The sequence below is a fragment of the Cupressus sempervirens genome, chromosome 3, assembly GCF_028749045.1.
Source record: "Cupressus sempervirens isolate cs-2001-9-10 chromosome 3, ASM2874904v1, whole genome shotgun sequence".
Classification (NCBI taxonomy): domain Eukaryota; kingdom Viridiplantae; phylum Streptophyta; class Pinopsida; order Cupressales; family Cupressaceae; genus Cupressus; species Cupressus sempervirens.
The window spans coordinates 533579522-533587640 of record NC_143120.1 but is presented as its reverse complement, the minus strand read 5'-3'; positions in this window follow the sequence as shown (position 1 = coordinate 533587640).

The following is an 8119-nucleotide window of genomic DNA, read 5'->3' as shown; positions in this document are numbered from 1 at the left end:
GTCATGGTTCATTTGAGAAATGAGCATTTTTCAATAGGTACATATAATAAGCTGAAGATGAAGAAGTTTGGACCGTGCAAGATAGTGAAAAGATATGATTCTAGAAATGCATATGAAATGGAGTTGCCTGCTAAATTGAATATTTTACTAGTATTTAATATGTCAGATTTGATAGAGTATTATGAAGGAGGTGATGGAGATAAAGTTGCAAAAGCACAGTGGAGCATTCCAACAGCTAGTTCGGCTATAAAGGAGATTGAGGAGATACTAGATAGTTGTGTTAAAAAAAGTACCAGAAATAGAACTTATAAGGAATATATGGTCAAATGGAAAGGGAGATCTATTGAGGATTCATCATGGCTAGCAAAGGAGGAGGTTAACCGCCTTGGTTTTCCTCTAAACACCTGAGACATGACGGGGTCACTTCTCAAATTACCCCGAGTGTCTAATGCAAGAGCATCCTAGGTGTAAGGGCAATCTTGCATCACCCAAAAATATTTTGTTTTCAGTCTTTTTCTATTTTTAATAAGGGCTAGTAGACAGGGTGGTTACTATTTATGGAAACTTACTATTTTTAGTAAGTTTGTCATACGAGCTCAAAATGTTCTCATTTTCTATAGGAAGGTTCATTTTAGAGTTGTAAACCTACCATAAAAGTCTCATTGCTCAAGCATTAGTATCAGAGAAGTTATTATGAATTTTTGATGGAAAAATTTGCAAAAAAATCTCTAGGCTTGAGCCATTGGAGGCCTTAGATTGCCCGGATGAGGTCTGAAAGCTCGAAGGAAGGGCGCTAGCACCATTCCAAGAGTGTAGATCAGGAGCTGGCATTTCCAAAAAGTGGTTATAATAGCCAATTGGAGCTACGATTTATGAGTTATGGCCTCCGAAAGTTGGGCTACTAAAATTTGTAAAATAATTTGTCAAAAATGTATTTGGTCAACTCTGTGTATTGCTAGTAGGGTATAATTTAGTGGCTAATATTCGTAAATTGGCTAATTTTAGAATTTTTTGGCTAGTAATTTGGCTAATAATTTAAGATTTGATACAACCTAAATTGCCATAGTTTTATAAAATTTAGTTCTAGAATATTTAAAATCACTCAATAATTTATTTTATTGAAAAATTTAAACTCAGATATTCGCCACAATATTCGTTACATGAATAGATTTGAGTTACCTAAATATAATATATTATTGGAGAAATTAAATTGAACTGACCAATAATTATCATAATTATTAGTTAATTTAGGGATATATCACCAATATTTATTATTCACTATTAATTTAAAGTATATGTAATGATTCTCATAACATTCCACAAGGTAAAAAAATGTTCAATTTTGATTTGTAATATTCCATGGTGATTAATGAACTTCCTATTATTATTGAGATTCATCAATATTTTATACCAAAAAAATTATGATTCAAAAATAATCACCAAAATTAATCATATTTAGAATTAAAAAATGAGAGTTTCACCAATATAAATAATTTTGTTTTTTCAAACTAATGAAAGATTCGCCAATATTTTATATCTTTTTTTGGAGGCGGCTTTCTTAAAGTTTACCCTGATTGCTAGGGTCTGTCAGCCCTAGGTATTAAGTTTGAGCATCTAGACCCTTCCCGAGTGGCATGAAACTACCTATTTAAGAAAGGCCCAAACATTGTCTAGGATAGCTCTGGGTGATAGTTCGTAGCTTGTCTTGCAAATTATTATACTTATGAATTCTGTAATTTCGCATTTGTGGTGCAAATAAGAAGCCCATATTTTGTTCTCACATTTTTTGTTGTTTGTATGTTTTTGTTATGAGTTTATGGTATTAAGGGGAGCACCCTACATCATGTCATTGGATTTTCCCTAAGAGTTGTGAGGATGTTTGGGGTAGATCTTAAGTCTTCACAAATAATTGAATGAGGAATAAAGGGAACCACTTCCTCTTCCCCCAAATCTTCCACAATTTCCCCTTCCTCTATAATAGGATCTAAAGGAGTGCCTACCAAACCTTCTACAGGAAGGCATGAGCTATCTGAAATAATAAAGCCTCCTTCATAAGGGTTGAAGGAAATGTCCAAATTTGGAAAAGGGCTTGGAATCCCATTAGATTTAAGATATTTATTAATATTACATTTGAAGATGAAGGGGGTGTCCAAGTAATATTATCAGAGATTTAACCAGTGAAGATTTCTGGTTCTAAATAATATAAAGAATTATTTATTATAATTCGGATCTTTTAAAATTTGACTTTTGAAAATTCCATTTCAACTAAGAGTTTCACATTGATAGAAAATACATAATCATGCCCCAATCCTATGAAATCACCCAAAGAGTTGCCTATTCAGCTAAGAATAGAGCTTTGGATTAATTCCACTTGAACATCTTTAATCATTACCCATTTCATGACTCTAATGTTATCAAAGGTAAATGGGTCAAAATTTGGTGCCCATCTAATAAATTTTAAGTGAAAACCTTACATAAAAATAGGATCACCATGCAGTAAATTTTCGCTTAATTCTAATGTGGAACAATCTCAAAAAAGGACATTATTCTTAACCATATAGATTCTTACTTCGTCCCTATCAGAGGATTCCCGAGGGGTCATGACCACTCCAATTGAGAAAAATCCCTTGGAATTTTAGTAATTCAAAAGCCCATGCATGTATATATCATTAATAATAAGGGTTTCAGGTTCGCCGGATGCCCTTCCCAAAAACCTAGCTAAGAGGCATCGATCTTTGACTAAGGTTGAATTTGGAAGGATCCTAACCTTTTTTTGTTGGGAAGGAGGCAAGGAGGGCTCCTTTGAACCCTAGCAGGACCAAGTCAGCTTGCATTGACTCTCAAGGCGCAATTTGACAAACTTGTTGTGACAACCCAAATTGAACTGTTGACAGATCTCCTAGGGTTTTCCATACAGTCATCTAGCCTCTTGAATCTTCTTTGTTTGGCATTAGGTTTCCAATAGTCCTGGGCCAATGAATCTGGTGGAAGTCTAGTGGAAGCTCGCCTCTTTATTGAAGTTGAATGGTTTTTCATCAAAGCAGAAAATAGGTTTATGGATTCAAAGCGGACTTGATGGTTCAGATTTAAAGTTGAAGTCCTTGATAGGAGACAATGGAATGGAGGAGATGAAGAGGCAGCCTTCCTGGTAGAAGCCCTTTGAATTTGTTTGTGGGGAGGAGTTTTTTGTCAAGAAGGGTTTCGTTGAGCAGTATTTCGCTCCATTCTGTAGACATCCCTAGTTTTTTCTAGCAATTCTCATAGGGGCAAAGTTGTATATATGTGTTCTTTCATGTTTGTTTGAAAATATCTTCAACTCATTTTCAGAATTGCATTTTATTTTATTTTGTATATTACGTGCTCCTATCTTCTGTCTAAATTTTTCGAATTGCATATGTAAGTACTTCACCTTACTTATATGTGCAATCTGGATTTAAAAACTCATTCTTGAAAGATACCATTAAAGAAAATGGGCTCATTTATCACGTGTTCTTGTATAAAAAACCCTACTTTCATGGTTGTGTACACTCCATTCATACATTGCATACCCCTTCTAGATGACTGAAATACTCACAATGGTGGTTTTTTGCATGTGCATGCACATTTACTAATGTTGAAAAACACAATATCTCATTATAAATAGATATCTTTCTATCCATTTTCACACATTTCTGATGCATAAAAACCTATTTTTTAAATTTTGCCACTATATAAGCACACATTTTGAGCTCAAACGCATATATCCATTTGTTGTCCATAAAGTTTCCAATCGTACTTCATGTGCAATGCTCCCAAAAAATCATGTTTTTAAGTGTTTCTGAAATCTAAAAAGTTGAATCTATGCATGCAAAGAAGAAAGGACACAAAACAAGCATGATCACAGAATGAAGCCTACAAGGAGGTGTAAGAATGATTACAAGCGTAGAGTGTTGTCAAGGCAAAAATATTCAATGAACACTCAACAAACAATCAAATATGCATATTCATATTTCGATTTGAGATGATTCCACCAAACCTGAGCACAACAATCAATTAACATAGGGCATATTTTGGTAGCATGAAGACCAATAAAGCATGATGTTATAGAAGTTGTATCTTGTAAGGTGCTTTGAATATTTTCATCATGTATTTGAAATTTTTAATTAACACATTACATGTAATGGGAAGAAAAAAATGTATTTGCATGTAATAGTATCACATGCAAAGTTGTATCATGTAATCAAGTTGCAACTACATTAAGCGTTCTTCAAATAAGAAAAAGTTAGGAGTTTTTTTTGAATAAGTCCAGGTGGTTGAGGGTTTTCTCTTTTCTCTCTCTTCTTTTCCTATATAAAGGAGGGAGGTCATTTTAAATAATCATCTTATGGTAAGGCAAGAAAATTCTTCCAGATTGTCTTTTACACTTTGTGCTTGGATATTAGATTGCTTTCAATAAAAGAGATAGAATGTTTTGAAACTTTGTGCCAATTCAAATTTTTTGGTGAACAATATTTTCTTGAGTTGATTATGAGTTTTAATGCTTTGATCAAAGAGGGATTTGAATTCAATTGTGTAGACTTTGAGCTACCTATTGAATTCAGAGTCAGTTTTAACTTTTGAAGACTTTGTATTGTAGAAGGACAAATTGTGATATATAGTAGTGGCTATAATAACTTAGAGTTGAAGACTTTGGGATTCAATTGTAAGTGTTATTTTTTAATTTGAGAATATCTGCTAAAAGACTTTGTGTCTTCCTAGTTATTCTACTTGAATCCTCATTTGAGACAAGTGCATGAGACTTTGGGTACTTATATTTTGTTTCACAAATATATAAAAGTAAACTTTTTCTTTGGTGTTACTTTTGTGTCAAGCCCCAAGCTACAAGTATTATCGTAGCAATAGGACCTACTTGTTAAGTTTGAAAATTGTACTTTCTTGCAAATCATTCTTGAAAAAAGAGTAATTGATTAAGAGAACACCCCCTTTTTGTTATTTCCAATTAAGTTTTCATTGGAGCAAACCTGTGGTAAGGAGGGAGTGTCCCCTATTGATGAGAGGGGAGAGAAATCCCATGAAATTTTTCCTAAAGTCACAATTTTGTAAGTGGTGATCAATGACGTACAAACATTTTAGTAGAAAAGATTTTGTTGACTACTAGGGACACCACGCATTTGTTTGAAGCATATATATGTCCTTTTTCACTATAAATATTCATTATAATTTATTTCTTGAAATTTTTAAATCTTTTTCCAAGGATATGTAAATAGATCAAGGTCCTTGGGAAAAAAAAATTGATCGTTGAATCTAGCTCTACCTCTACATGCTCTTCTTGATGGCTTGTAGAATAATTTTTCCAAATTCTTCAATGATGGCCAACAACATCCTGATGAACATATTGTTTCTTTCTACATTGCATGTGGTGTTCATGGCGTTGGACATGACGACGTGTCTGTAAGATTACATGTGGAAACTCCCTGAAGCATGGTTCTTGACTAGTTTTACAATCTTATACCATGTACTACAACAAATTGGGCTGCTCTCATAGCCAAGTTTGAAGAAAGATTCAAGCCTCGTGAAGATTCTCATGCACTATTGGCTCAACTCATCCAACTAAAGAAGGCATCTCACATGCCTATGTGTGAATGTGTTGCTTATCTAACATGAAGAATTTCAATTGTTTCTAAACTTATAGCTACAAAGTATTTATTTGTTAATGCTCGACTTCTTGATGTTGGTTTTATATTAAGGAGAGAAGCCCCAACTACTCATACAGTTGCACAGATATTGATGATTGAAATTGAAGATGGTTTTATTCTTGCTAGGAAGATAAGAATCAAAGCAACTAGGTTTGAAGAAAGTTTATCTTTCTTCTAATTCATTTTCTTATGTCACAAGGATGGGTCATGCAATGAGTTGCTGAATATGATGTTTTTGTTTCTCAAAGGTCATGAACCTAGGTACACTTTGATTTAATGGTCTATTCCAAAGCTTGAAAAGGAATTTCTCATAAACAATCAAGAGTTTCCCAAGCCTAGAGTTTTTTAGAAACATGTTGTGATAGGTAGTGAAGTAATGTCATTACTAGAAACACATGAGCAAGGTTTTCTTGATCCACTTGAGGTATTGTTGATATATGAACTAGTCAAGAAGTTGTAGTTGGCAAGAAGAGTCTTGAATTGTTTGATAAAGGGGATGTCAAATAAGGCATATGGCTTGGTTGGATGCCAATGAAAAGCTAGACATTCCACATGTCCTTGAACGTGATGATACAATTAAAAAAGAAGCTAAAGAAGCATCCTCATCTCAATGGAAGCAATTTGAATTCATGGACCTATCTTGGAGCAACAACACATATAATTCATCTCAAAATGGTGAATTTCTTCATCTCTTCCAAGAGAGGTGCTACTTCAGGTAATGACATTATTGCTCCAATTGTTCATACATCATTTATACAAAGTTTCTTGTGAACATGCAAGGCATTGTAAGCTACAAGAAAAATGTAGCTATTTTGTTAAGCCAGTAAATGGTTTTATCTAAAAAGGTAGATTGTTGGGACTTTTCATTACGTAGGTTTTTCTTTTTCTTTTTATAAGTGCACTTATTGTTACAAGATTCAAGAATTGGCAGATTAACGAATTTTCAGATAATTGATTGATTAACAGAGGAACAAATGTGTTCCTTATAAAGAATTACAAGGATGTTGTTTCTAAAAGAAACAACGTAGACTGAAGACGAAATTAGAAAAAAAACTAAAGACAGGATAGGAAACATTACTAGCTACACTGAAAGATGGACTACAGACAAGTACTTGACTATTATAGAAAGTATTTAACTATGGAGATAATATTTTAATACCCTCCCTTAATGGTCAACGTACAGATGTCAGAACATTCTGGGATAACTGAGACCCTCCCTAGATCTACAAAATGTTGAAACCAAGAAGCTTTGCCAAAAGAGTGCTATGACTCAAAACAAATTACAATTACAAAACTTCGTTTTTGTGGAAAAAACAAATAAACCTAGAATCTCACGCAACCTTGCGTATTATAGATAACATGAAATAATTTTTAAGGAGAAAATCAACAAACCCAAAAAAACAGAAACAAATTTAGAAGGCGAAAAATGCAGCTTTGCCTTGATCAAGACCTGGAGAAGTTGGATGCTTCTTAACACCCAGAACAAGTTGATTGGTGTTCTAATATTGAAAGATTGTGATGATGTGTTGCTTCCAGGTTCCATAATTACGACCATTGAATTTGGAGTTATGCTCGAATAGAACATTCGTCAAAGATGTCATGGCACGTTTTTCAATGGAAAAATGTGAAAATCTATGAAGGCATGTTCTTTGAGGCAAAAATACAAAAGACCTAGAAGAATTTGAGAGTGATGCAGAAGAGAGCTCAAAAAACCCATAAGGAATGTGTTGTCATTTTCTAGATCTACTAGCTCAAAAATTGAGACACAAAAAATGAGGCACCTGAAAAAATCGACAACAATCTACAATCAAAAAAAATTCCAACCCCAAAAATTAGGGTTTCGAGCAAAAAATCCAATCGGCGGCCATGGAGGTCAAAAAGGCAAAAAATGGTGTTTTCAATCCAAAAAACTATCTAATTCTGATCAGAATAGAGGCATTTTTGTCTGAGACAGCAGAGGCAAGGAGATGTTTGCAAAACAAATTACGTTTTCTCCCTTAAAAACGTTGCTCGTGATCTCAGAAAAACACGAGCCGTTTGCAGAGCCATCTAAAAAAACATGATTTTTTCATAGGTTTTGGATGACGCCTTTCAATTGCAGACTCAGGCCGACCATCCACAAGGAGAAACTGTGACTCTGGAGGAAGAAATCACAGCCAGAAAGCATGATTTTGTAGACGAAAAATAGACCCCAAGAAAAAATGCAATTTTCCAGTCTCAAATTTGGGATTTGCAGATAAGTTTGAAACACGTAAGCGTGTGTTGCTTGAAACTCAATCTCAGAAACCCTAGCCTAAGATTGTGATTTGATTCGAATTTCTCTAGACAGAAAACCCTATGCGGGTTTTTAGAGAAATAATTTTTTTCCTTATAAAGAATTACCTGGACGTTACAAATTACAAAAAGAAGAAATTATTAAAAAAAATTAAGAAATTTAAGTATTA